Below are 13,558 nucleotides of genomic sequence, written 5' to 3'. Positions count from 1 at the left end.
AAGAGAGGAAAGTATGCTTTTAACATTTGTGACCAGATAGCAGTTCAGACCAGTTTGTATACAGCAAACAACCCATTAGACTCTTTAAGAGAGCCATTCTTTTGGAGTCGGACATCTGAATGTAAAAATGTGAATCAGAAGGAGGTCTGCACACTTTTAGTCATAACTGTCCAGACACACTCAGTTGTCTTGTAACAGGATTTACTTTGTAACCTAGGCTCACGTTCCTCTTTTTGTGCCTAGTATTACATGTGTGAACCATGTTCATGTTTAGACTCCTTATGCTTGTTATTATTTATTTATTTTTCAGATAAGTTATTGCTTGTAGTTTGGATTAGCTTTTAACTTGTGATCCTTCTGCCTCAGTATCCCAAGAAAATCTTCATTTTAAAATGAGAATATGGACCCCTTTCTCAGGATTATTGTGAAGATCAGTTGAGATAACATGTATTAGATACTTGACTTATTCTAAAAACTCCACCAGAGTTAATTATTTTATGTTATTTCTTAAAACACAAGAAATCTGTTATTGGTGAAATTATTAAGGCCACTCCACGTAGTTAAAAGGGAGGTTTATTTTGTGGGGTAACTTACAAATGAAGGAATAGGTAGGTTGCAGGGTCTCGGAAAGTTATGGCGCAGTCCAGCAGTGTTCTCTGGAGAACTCTGCTCGGTCCACCGCCTGCGTTCAGTGTCCCAGAACCAAGAGAGAAACCTCCTCCACCCCGCCTTGTAGGTGTGACCATTACCAAAGTCTTGTGGGTTGGAACTTCCAGGCCAATGCTGGGATGGCTATCCACTACAATCTGTAGTACATTCTCTAAGCTTGAGTGGTGATGGCCACTATCTACTGTAGATATTCAAAGTCCATACAAATCCATTTATTTTCTAACCTGAGTTATGTAAAATATTTTGAATTGAATTTGCAAAAGTTACAGGATATTCTTTTCTAATTCTACAAATTTTCTTTTGGCTCCAAGTATCAAAAGACACTCAAAACAAAACAAAACAAAACAAAACAAAGATACGGTAACTTCGGTTAAAGCTGATCCAAATTTGCAAGGCTGAGTTTTCTGGATTTATCTGGTGGCACACTGGAGAAGTGTTCTTCTTGTTGAATGTATTTCAAAGAAAACATTCTGAATCATCCTTTAGACTGAAAGAGCAAATTGTGCGTGTCTGTTTTCATGTATGCACTGGAGTATTGATAGGGTGAACACATCTTACAGCACTCCACAGCTCTGATCATAAAGCAACAGCCCTGTGGTGCAACAATGGAACATCTGTGAAGCTGGAGAACACAAAGGGACATTGGGAAGTGAGTTCTGTGGCACTTAGGGAAAGCATCAGCCAGGAGAGCACTTAGAAAATGACATGCGACCACACAGCTGCAGAAAAAAACCAAACCAAAACAGTCTTTCAACACAAAATCTTGGCTTTGGGCTTCTTTAGTTTAAATATTGACTTTTGAAATAGGATGACATTTGATCTGTGCCATGTTGCAGTATCTTTCTCTCCACATGTTAAGTTGCAACAACACTGTTTTTCCTGATTTACAACCCTGGTAACTTTTCTTGTTTGAGGCAGACATTACATATGACACATGTTGGAGCTAAAGTTAGCTTCCAGCTTACCTAGTACATCTGATATTTCTGACTTATAATTGTTTGGATTTTTAAATTGCATTTAAATGTAGAGATTTGTCCTTTTTTTCTTTTCAGAAAAACTGCAATCATAGAAAAAGAAATGAAGTCAGGAGTAAATTGATGCATGACAGTTAGGTTTTATAAGAAAATACAATACTTATGCACTCCTAAAACACATACATACACAGTCACACAGCATGAAAACAAACATAACATCATATTTAAATTGTAAAGAAAATTCAATTTTAAATTGGTCATAATGTTATGTTTTCAATGGCTAATCATCCTTTATATAGTATACATTTCATGAGTAGTGAACTCTAGGTGGGATGATGTGGAAAATCTCCCAGGACCTAGGTAATTTCAGGGCCTTCCCTGGCTATGTATATGAGGCATAGGTGTCTTCAGTAGGATTTATGGCTTGACTTTCATGCATGAAAAAGTATTACATTTTATTAGTTAAATTTAAAGTGGACATAAAAGTTGAAAACCTCAAAGTTTGATGGCTAACTTTGTTATTTCCAGTTACTGAAACTATTTGAAATGGCAGATTTATATTGGAAAATTTTCATGAACTGAGCCAGCTGTTCCCAAAGAGATAGTATAGGGGAGTTAAAGAGCTGATTGTTGAAGTTCCATGAAGGGAGAGAAGGACCTTGGAGAAATATTAGCCAGCTTGTAATGGAAAAATTATTTTATCTGGGAAGGTGACGGGAGGAGGCAAGAAGACTTGAGTATCTGTACTGTATTTATGTTTCTACATTGGAGGGAGCTAGGGATCTATAACAGAATATCTCAAAGTTGTATTCCATACAAACCCTGTAAGCTTGAGGGGGGCATTGAATTAAAGGGTAGTCCCTGCTTATGTTTCTCACCAACAATAAGCCTTTTAAGATACATCATATACCTTTGGACTCTGCTAAATAGGAATGGAAACACTGTTGACATCTTCTCAGAGCAATGACGACAAGGAATTAAATAGAGAAGCTGCAGAGAACAGTACAGAAAGCAGGGAGTGCTGCAGACCGAGCTCTCTCGTTACAGATAATGGACAGTAGTCCTATTTGCATTAGTAATTGCATAGCATTTTTGTATAGCAAGGGATTGTTCTATTGCCTCGCTCTTAAAACAGAATGTGTAAACTGTTGTGAGCATAGCTCGGAGCACATGAGGTCACACATGTTCTTAAACAATCACTGTCTTTTGTGTGTTGCTTGAAGGTATCAACAAAAGGTGGTGGTGATAGCGTGCTGGCAGTTCTCATACTTCGACATGTGTGTACGCCACACGTGTGGCCTTTCATTCAGGCAGCTTTTTTTCCTTCAGACATTTTGGAATCCTTCCAGTCAGCCACTTAATTATATTTCTGTGGTTTATTTTGCTTTCTTTGCTCATGCAGCTAATAAACTGACAATGGAAATGATTAGGAGTTGCTGGCAATGGCGACAGAACCCTGTCCCAGGTCTCCTGTCCTCTCCTTGACAAGACCTGGATGAAACTGAGCCTCCACCTGGGAGAAGATTGCAAGGCTCTGCCTCAAGATTTAGAGTGCAGTGGTTTTTAGAAAAAATACAGTGCCAAGTTAAGAATGATAATAATATATTGAGTTCTGGACAATGTTTTAGTTCTTGTTTAAAAAATTAGGCATTCTTCTTCATCAGGCATGTGAGTGCCTGTGAGAAAATATATACTTTTTTTTTTTTTTTTACACAGAATTATTAGCACAGGGCAATGACATGCCTTTTCTCCTCCATCAGTGGTAGCTGGGGTCATTGTGTTGAAACTTGACAGCAGTTCATGGGTTGGGTAGTTGGTTGCACACAGTCTGTGGACTGCTGGTGTTTGAGATCTCAGTTGATTCTGGAGTAAGTCAATGAAAGTGCACAGTGTGGATCTAATATCAGTTGCAGACAGTAGCATTATCCCACCTGTTTATTCCTGGTCTCAGTGAGTGCAGTGACACTAGAGTCAGATCCAATGCTGTTCATGGCTTATTATGGCACATTTATTGCTGTCAACATTTAACACTATTAGGATGCTATTAATTGTATAATAACAAAATTCAAGAGTTTAAAACCTCTGATCTATTCGTGTGCTTTAGTTTTGCTGTTTGGAAAAAAAGTTTCATTCTGTATCTCATGCTGTCCAGGAATGTTTACGGATATATACAGTTAATAATGAGAATAAAAACATACTGGACAGGGCAGAAACACTGGAGTCACACTTATGCAGGATTCCATCATAGGTATATTTGGGGGGATTTACTAGTTTATAATCTCTCTATTTTAAAACTTAGCGAAGCTAGTGACTTTGAAGTATTAATACATTAGAAATAGTAACAGTATCTTTAAAGAACTCAGTAAATTTTAAATAAATGTTAGTTTCATGATAGTAATTAGTTATCTTTACTCTTTGCTCAGCCATAACTTGATACAAAATTTAAACTGTGAAATTATAACTCTTGATCATAATAATAAACTTTCATCATAATAAACTTTCACAAATATAATCACTGAGAAAAAGTTCTTCAAGACACTGACCTCATAAATACTCCAGTTGTACACCCAAGTTATTAGCCAGAATCCCTGTGTCAGTCCACACAGCTAGCAGCTGTGTAAAAGGAGAATTTCTTTCCCAACCCTTTCTAGAACTGAACACTATTGCAACTATTGACTCTCTCACCTCAAACTCGTGTGTGACCTTTGCCATTTTCTCACATTCACTGAAATCGAGATTAAGGCCATGGTTGCTAGTCTTTGTTGTATACTTCATGCTTTTTGCTTATGAAGTATTTTTCATCACTAATTTGTATATTTTCTTAATATATTAAGCATGTTAATACTTCCATCTTTTTACAAATATATTCATAGTTTTGAATTAATTTTATTATTAGAAGGTTTATAGAAGACTCCTTTGAAATCTTTTCTCCCCTATGGAATCTTATTTATTACTGCATTGACTGCCAGCATTTTTACACTTAAACTCCAGGGTTTCTAATTCCTGGTCTCATGCATCCATTCTGTGGCTGGTTTGGAACAAATATACTGGGTTTTATTACATTGTGGTCATTTGTCTGTCTATTTTTGGGAGTTTCTCAGTGAGTATGCCAGACTGCCTAGGACTCACTATCCTCTTGCATCAAAGTCTCTGTGTTCTGGAATTACAAGACTTTCAATCATGTCTAATTCTTCATTTTGTTTTTCTAGTTGTACTTTAAATAAAAAAGAATACCTATAAAAACAACTGGGAGATTACATTTGAAATCCTGTAGTTGACTTCTCAGGTAGAAATGTTATTGATAGTAATAGTGCATAAAAGCTAATAAGCTACGCAGACCCATGTTTCCCTGATATCACATGATTCCAATACATGACCTCATTTTTATATTACTTAGTAGTTTAACTTAAAGACTGATAGGCAGTTGTAGTAGTTAATCTCCTTGTTGCTATGGCAGAGGTGACTTAAAGAAGAAAGGCTCTGTTTTGACTTACAGGTCATGCTGGCAGGGCGTGGTGATGGCAAGGGCTCACGGCAGTTGATCACATTGTGTGTGCAGTGGGCTGGAGAGATGGCTCAGCCGTAAAAGGCTAGGCTCACAACCAAAAAACATTGTGTGTGCAGCCAGGAAGCAGCTAGAGATGAGTGTGGGTGCTTAGCTTTGTCTCCTTTTGTGTATAGATGGCTTATGGTGGCTCCTCTCACCTCAGTTAATCTACTGTAGATAGTCCGTGATAAGCATGCACATAAGCTTGTCTCCTGTCAAGTTGACAATCTATATCAGCCATCACAAATTTTTTGTCTTTGAAAACTTTCTATAAGACTATTTTTAGCAATTTCTGTGACATTTCTCCTATGTGCCCAAAATGGTAGGTTCTCTCTCACTTTGATCATCTATTATTTTAGCTATGTAACAGACCACTGCAATCCATAGTGGCACAGATCTACACCTGTATGGTGGTCTCCCAGTTTCTGCAGGTTAGGAATTGGTGGAGAGTTGGGATGTTGCATCTGGTTAGGGTTTCCCATGCATTTATTTGGTCAGCATTGGAATGGAGCAGATGAGGCTGTGAGTGGTGGGGGTGGATGGCTAATCTTTCTGTGTAGAACCTGGGTTTGTGTACTGTGTTAATTTAGGTTCCTTCCTAGTGTAGGAGTCAGCAGCTAATACAGTAACTGACTGATGCAGGGCAAACATTACAATGAGTAAGGTGCAAACTCCTTGCCCTTTTGTTTAGTTCACAAAATCAGAGAACTTCACCTACACTATGGTCAAGAACTCTGGTTGAGAGATGCATATGGTAAAGGAGTGCCCTGGTTCATTATAAGGCAAGGGTATTACTGTGATAATCTTTGGAAAGCATGATCTTCCATCCTCTGATCACATCCACTCATAGTTCTCCTGTAGACAAAGCATCATTGTTTCTGTTTCATAGTCCCAGGCTCTTTCTGTGATTAGATGCATTTACAGTCCAAGGTACTGGGAATGTGCAAGCGGGGTAAATGCCCTTGAGTGCTAAAATTTTTTTAGCTGAAGGGGCTTGTGAATACATTTGAGCTGACAAGAAAATTTCATATCTTCCTCATACATTCAATGTTGGGCAACTGTGGGAAATCCCAATTGTTCTTCCTCTTTACAGGAGAAAAGAGCCAATAACCATCCTGTTGGCCATATTGCCATTTGCTTAGTGAGGCTCTGTCTTTCTCTGAAATTGTTCCTTGTGACTCTTGGCTCTTACCTCTGTGCTCTGGATTCCATCCTTTGGGTTATGAGGTTTTTTTTTGTTTTTTTTGTTTTTTCCTGGAAGGTGTGGCCTGTGTTTACCACCAATGTTTTAGTTTCTTCCTATGCCTTTCAGTTCCAAATAATGTGATTCTGTAACAATCTCTAGGGTTTCTTATATGTCAATTTATAAATCACCATATTAACAACTAACTGTATTAGCAAAAGCTATACATCCTCAATTTGGAGGTAATTACTTCTTTATCAGGGATTATTTGCTGTGAGGATGCAGAATTAACAGCACCTTAGGATTCTGAGTAGCCCTGTTTAGTTAGAGAAAGTCAGCTCTTGTGTCTTTCAGGGTCATAGGAGATCTTTTCACCACATTACTGCACCTGAGTCTCGACTCTCATATTCCTAAGCATACTAAGCCCTGTCTGAGTTACTGTCTCACCCTTATGTGCCTTCTGTCAGTGCCTACCACCATCTAGTCTGGGACTTGCTGTCACTTTTGTCTCTGTGTGATAAAGGGTGCAGAAGAGTGTAGTTTTTAACCCAGCACAACCTGTCTTTATTTTACATGGATTTTCTAAGTTTTGCTGAAAACTATACAGCTTTTTTTTTTTTTTTTTTTTTTTTTTTTTTTTTTTTTTTTTTTTTAACTTACCCAGCTCTATCCATGGCTTAATGAAAAGAAGTCAGACATTCCCAGATTCTGCTTCTGCATCTCCTCGGCTGAAGACCTAGAGCCCACTAGGTGTATGTCCTGTTTCAAATGTCACTGGGCTGCACTTATTACTACATTTTCTTCCCCTCTAAAAACCACTTCACTGTAGCATGAATCCTAATTGGTCTTAATGATAAAAACCCAGAGCCAGATATGGGGTGAAAGGTCAGAAAAGTAAAGGAACCAGCTATTAGAGAGACTTCTTACCTCTACTGAATACTCAACCTGAAAGTTCCTCTCTCCACCCAGCCATATCACTTCCTGTTTCCTCCTCCCAAGTGCTGGGATTAAAGGAGTGTGCCTCCACTGTCTGACCCCTGGTGGCTAGCTCTGCACTCTGATCTTTACTTGTGAGAGCACAAACAGATGATCACCACACTTCACCTTCTAGTGACATAGTCTGGAGGCAGAACCAGGAGGGCCTGAAGCAGCAAGGAGCTGTGCAGTCACACTGTGACTCGTGGTGCTTGCCGTTTTCTCCACACCAGTAGTTTGGTCTTTGTAACGGCATAGTATCCTCTGGGGTGGGGTGCTGGACACAGGGTAGCTAAAACTTTTCAGAGCGATGTTCTGTTGAGTAAGGTGTGACATCAATCAAATTTTATGATCTAGCCTTGAAAGTCATAGAATGTCACATTTGTCATGGTAAAAAATTCCCAGAATGAATGAAAAGGAACTGACAGTCTCCCCCCACCCCCACCCCACCTGCTTGTGGGAGGAGCCTTTAAGACATGCTGTAAGAATGTTCCGGCTGGGAGATATCATTTTAGCTATCTTTAAAAAACTCTGCCACAGTGATAGGCTTAAAAAATGAGGAAATAAAGTTGGGTGGGTATGCAAGTTGGGGGCTGATCTGGAAGGAGTTAGGGGGCATATAGTCAAAATACATTACATGAAATTCACAATGAATAAGAATATAAAAAAATCTGCCACATTTCTTAGTATCCACTTTACAAATTAAAGTTCTTACAATGCTGATTACCTAATTTTGTGTTAAAACAAAAACTGTTAAAACTTTGCTTTTCCACAATCAAATCTTGTTTACACATTCAGTTTTTATTTATAGCATCTAATGGTATCCTAACCTTTATGTTTTTCTTTCGCCAAAGTCAAAATAATGATTGTGGGTGGCACATGTTTTAAATTATATTAAGTTCTTAGCCACACAGAATTTATGAATGGTAATAGTTTTATTTGGCTAGCTACTCAAAAAAAAAAAAAAAAAAACCTGAAGAAAAGAAGGAAAATGTCACTCAAAAAGAAGAAAAATTATTTTTCTTCCTAAAATCTACATATGCATTGCTATTTTGTGGTAGGTCCCAGTGATTCCTAAAATTAATCTTGTAAAGTATCAATAGACATGTGACTGAATTTCATGAATATGAGCCACACAAACCTTCATTTAGCTGATGAGGTTGTAACTGTGTGCCTTTCTTTACTCTTGGCCACGCCAGCCTTGCTGGTCTTCTATCCCTAGGGTGGTGTGGGCTACGTGTGCTTTGGCAAATTTAGGGCTCTTTTAGATGTTTAGTCTGCACAGGCTGGACCCTTTCACTGCATTATTGCATTGGATTCCTCTCCACTTTCAGCAATAGCATCACCCTGCTTGCTTTTGAGAGAGAGCCAGAACACAACAGCATTTAAGATCCAAGATCCCGAAAATGGCTACACTTGTGAAATGTGTACAGAACTTCTCTGAGCTTCCAAGGGACCATATTTTATAAAGCCCTTTAAAATGAACCAAATGTGGCAAAAATTAATGGAAAATCAGGGTAAATTGTCTTAGTTCACAATAATTATTTTCCTGAAGAAGTCACAAATCTTGGCTATTGGTATGGCTACTAACAATGACAATTCGGCCATATCAGAAATGACTCAATGTCTCTAGCAAAACTAAGATAATCAGCTATACTTTTAATGCGTTCTAAAGTAGGAGTGATGTATGATCTAGTGCAGTAAGTTAGGATTTAATTTATTTGTTTAGTCCAGGTCATGGATGCAACTTGCCGTAACAGTTCATGCTCCATGATGTCATGTGAAACTTAGGAATTAGTGAATGTACTATGAGTGCTAGTGGAATTATTTGTGCAGTTTGTTTATTAATTGCAAACTGATTTTTTTAAAAAGATTTTTGAATTATCTTCAAGCTTGTAGGCAATTTGAGTAAAATGTGTTTTGGGTGGGTAACTAGAGTAGTATTGTAGTCTTATCTTGCATTGAGTGGGCAAATTTTTAATTATGTTCCCTCAAGTAGTTATGTATTTTGCCATAGTAATAGATCTAGGAGCTGCTGCACTGGGAACTTGCAGTGGTGAAAGCAGATGTGGGTTGATAGGTCTCTTTCCTGGGATGTGACCTACCCTTGACGTACCTAACCCACAATGGCAGATTTCCTCTAGCAGTCATGAATAATTAAAAAGAACAATTCTGGATACTGAGGTGTGTTGTTATTGTTTTTTGTTCTTTATGGGGGGCCCCACCCAGCTCCCAAATAAATCACACACAGAGGCTTACTCTTAATTATTAGTACTCAGCTTTTTTTGCCAGCTTTCTTAAATTTAAAGTATCCCATCTACATTTTACCTCTGGGATTTTCGCATTCTCTTACTTCTATAAGTCTTAGTCTTACTTGGTGTCTTGCTATGTAGCTGAGTGACTGGCCCCTGGAGTTCTCCTTCTTCTCTGGTTTCTTCTTCCTTTTTTCCCCTCCTATATTTCCCCTTCCATATAGTCTCTCTGCCTGCCAGCCCCACCTATCCTTTCTCCTGCATGGCTTTTGGCTGTTGAGTTATTTAGTAGAACATCAGATGTTTTAGTCAGGCACAGTAACACAGCTTCACAGACTTAAACAAATGCAACATAAACAAAAGTAACACACCTTAAAATGATATTCTACAACAGAGGTGTGTACCTATGGTTCTGGATATTTGAGGAGCTGAGACAACAGGATTGCTTGAGCCTAGGTTATCAGGGCTAGCCTGGGCAACATAATGAGATAGCACTTCTGAAAAAGAAACCTATAGTAAGGAAAATGTATCTTACATTTGTGTGTGTGTGTGTGTGTGTGTGTGTGTGTGTGTGTGTGTGTGTGTATCCTTCTCAACAGATACATGGTTATTTACAAATTACAAGTCAGTATATTCTAGAAGTCTACAGAAAGAATACATAAAAGCCATGAGTAGTAACATTGAACATTCCAAAGGAACTATTTTTACCTAAATTATTTGATTTAGAAAAGTAGTCAGTGCTTTCTATCATTTTTATTCTGAATGATAATTTAGTTTAGAAAGAAATATATTCCTAAGGTATAATGCTCCTTTTAACCAAATGTCTAGATGGAATTTAAATAATTTGGTGAATAATACATTTTAATTGAAACTTGCCTTTTAAGGGATAGTTATGTCATTCGACTAAAATTTCATTTTCTTATATTGGCTTAAATCAGTAGGTCTCAGCTGGGCCATCTATCTGGATCCCCTGGAGAGCTTCCAAGAATGCTAGCATCTGGGATCGTTGTAGTGACTCTAGGCCTGTTCGTGTACGGGTGTGACTCAGATAGCTGCATTTGTGAAAACTCTCCAGGTGGCTCTAATGTGCTGTGTGTTTAGGAAGCACAGCTGGAAACGACTTCAGTTTTCAGCCCCAGTATTGGACTTCGTCATGTGCTCTTCCACCTGCCACCTCAACCCTTCTTATAATGTGGATGGAGAATATTCTCTCCCAAGGAACGTTCCATGGGCAGTTTTTTTTCTGTCTGGAATGTCCTTTCTTGATATCATCACAGAGCCGATGCCTTCATGAACCTCTGTGGGTTCAGCTTAAGATGATGCTTTTCAAAACACAGTATTGTGTTTTGCTTTCATTGTTTTATGCTTTGCTACATGATATTATCGTATTGTTTGGTTCTCACTTCTTTCTGGAATACAAACTCAGTGAGACAACCAGCTCACTGTCATTTTCTGAGGCCTAAAACAAAGCCTGTTAGATTGCAGTTGTCAATAAATACTTCTGAATAGGTGAATATAAATGCCAATGCAGAAACGATAATGGTAACATGCATAATTATATTTTCACTCCTCTAAAAAAGCTACATGTGATGATACTTTAAATGTTACAGATCTAGATTAAAATGAATGGAAATGTGAACAGGCAGAGATGAGTAAAACCTAGAAAATATGGATCCATTATTGGAAGTCTAAGGGCAGTGATCATGACTGGATTGATTATTGCCCCTGCAGGAGTTCCTCTCTCCAATGGCCACATTCTGAATCTGCCCATCACCTGCAGCATGTTTAACATTTGGAAGTTTCCCTGATTTTCTGATTAATTGACACTATTTTCAGAACCCAGATAATCACTTTCTCTTCCAAAACATCACCTGTGAGCTCCGTCTCCAGTACTTTGATCTTTTCTGTGCTACATCCTTGCTTGTATTGCTGTATCATGGTGGTTGTTGGAATTAGCTCACCATCTGTCTCCCTTACTAAACTCACTGAAATCAGAAGAATGTATCTCTGTGACTAACCCCATCCAGGTACTCAGCGATGTTGACTGAATGAAAGCATCCAGTAAACACAAACGTTTTCTTAAGGCCTATTACTTGATTACACTCCAGTTGAAGGCCTTACTTCCAAGAATATGTGCTTAGCACAACTTATCTTTGATGGCTGTAAAAAAAATAAAGGAGGACACAAAGCTGGCATGTTGGAGGGCCTGGGAGGAGTTGGAGAGGGTGATTATGATTAAAATACAATGTAAGAAATTCTCAGGGAACTAATAAAAAATTAAAAAAGAAGCATTAGAAGTGGTAATTAAGATTGCAAAAAGGTATTTGTTGGGAGTATAAGTAAGTCAAAGTAGTTTTTAATAGTATGGAGCAATAAATAGGGTTTCCTAAGCCAAAGAGTGAAGTGTGATGTGATGTACTCTTAGGAAATTGTGGAAACAATATTGGAGACAATGAGTCTGAGTACTGGCTTCCGACTGATAGGCAGCTTGTCATCTGGGACTTTTTATACATTATTTACTATTTTTGATAAACTTTTCAACAACTGCTATTCAGACAGATGTCTTTTCCGGTAACACCTGACACATGTTTTAAAATGCAGCTTTTAATTGCTATTGATTACTCAGAAGCTCATGACAACTTTCAGCACTGTGCTTTGAACTTTGTTGTTCTCTCACCCTCCCCCCAAAAGGCAGCAACCTTTGGACATGTAAATACTTAAACTTCTCTATAAAGATGCTTTGTTAGTTTCATAGGTACAGTTGTTATGCTTCAGGCACTTGAATACCTGTTAGGATCACCTTAACAGCTGGTCTTCACTTCAAAAGCTCAGAAGTGCTATATGCATACTTTTATGTGACAGCAATATTTTTCAGAGACTGCCATATGGCTGAAATGATCATGTTTTTATTGCCTTATTTTTTTATACCACTAGGTTCCACAAAGTCATACTGAAAGGTACAGTGATGTGAGAATTTTGCTCCTGGAAGCTTGTGAGACGTATGAAATTTTATTTATATTTTTCTTTGATATTTTTTCAGGGGACAATACATCAGTTCAAGCCAAGCAATTTGCCACATTCCTCAGAGGAACACGAGAAACCTTGGTAAGAAGTCAGAGCATCCAGGAAATGTTCCTTCTAATTTGCACCTGCACTAACATATAGTTGGAGCTAGTCTGGGTTCTCTGGGTGGACATTAAGAAGGGGCTGCTCTGTGAAGAGGCACAGAAGTGTGGCAGCTGCACACGGCATTTCAAGTGAATACACAGTGTGGAGAGTTAGGGTGTAACATGGGACTTCTGTTATGCGCACGGAGGAAATGAGGCCGAAAGAGTGGAATCAGGGAGAGGGCTATACACCACACTGAGAAGTCGGACCCTCTGTCAGTCCGTGGAGGCTTAGCGACAGAATGGAAGACTGAGGAAGGAAAAACGGAAGTGGTGACAGGGCCTAGACTGGGATCATTTCAGTTGTTGAGATTATGGGAAAACAGTCTGAATCTCACCTGGTTTCTCTTTGAAAATGGGGGACAGTGGATATATGATCCTGTGTGTTGCCAATTTCAAGCTCAATATGCTTCAATTAGAATATTATATCACAGAAAAAACATTTCTACTGAGATATTTTCCTACACTGGAAGATTTAGAGGGGCCAAGAGCTTTTGTGAGGTTGCCTGAATTGAGATTTTCTTTCAATCTTGGACACTGTGAATTATTAGTTTACCTGATTCTTTGAACTTCAGTTTCTCTGTGTATAAAGTAGAAATACATGCATCTATGCCGGTTATGAACATAAAATGAGATGATATGGGGGACTAGACCTCTTAAACACATATAGGGCTATGTAGTTGTGAGTTACTAGAATTTTACACCACTAGGAGCTGCCAGAACAGAAAAGTTGTTACTCATTAACCTAAGATCACATTTTGAGTTTTCTGTACTTGGAAATATATTCTGGT

The 13,558-nt window shown here is 38.3% G+C and overlaps 1 protein-coding gene across 4 annotated transcripts in view; it reads left to right on the top strand.

The window, feature by feature from the left end:
- Bmpr1b (bone morphogenetic protein receptor type 1B) overlaps positions 1 to 13,558 on the top strand; it is a 237,793-nt gene that overhangs the window by 70,151 nt on the left and 154,084 nt on the right. For all 4 annotated transcript variants that reach the window (XM_036190529.1, XM_036190525.1, XM_036190526.1 and 1 more), the window contains exon 2: positions 12,641 to 12,705. The gene's annotated coding sequence lies outside the window, so the exon portion shown is untranslated. The remainder of the gene's footprint in view (positions 1 to 12,640; positions 12,706 to 13,558) is intronic.

This window comes from Onychomys torridus, chromosome 6 (genome assembly GCF_903995425.1).
Source record: "Onychomys torridus chromosome 6, mOncTor1.1, whole genome shotgun sequence".
Lineage (NCBI taxonomy): Eukaryota > Metazoa > Chordata > Mammalia > Rodentia > Cricetidae > Onychomys > Onychomys torridus.
Note: the sequence above shows the minus strand (reverse complement) of the source record. Positions and strands in the feature narration are given on the sequence as shown.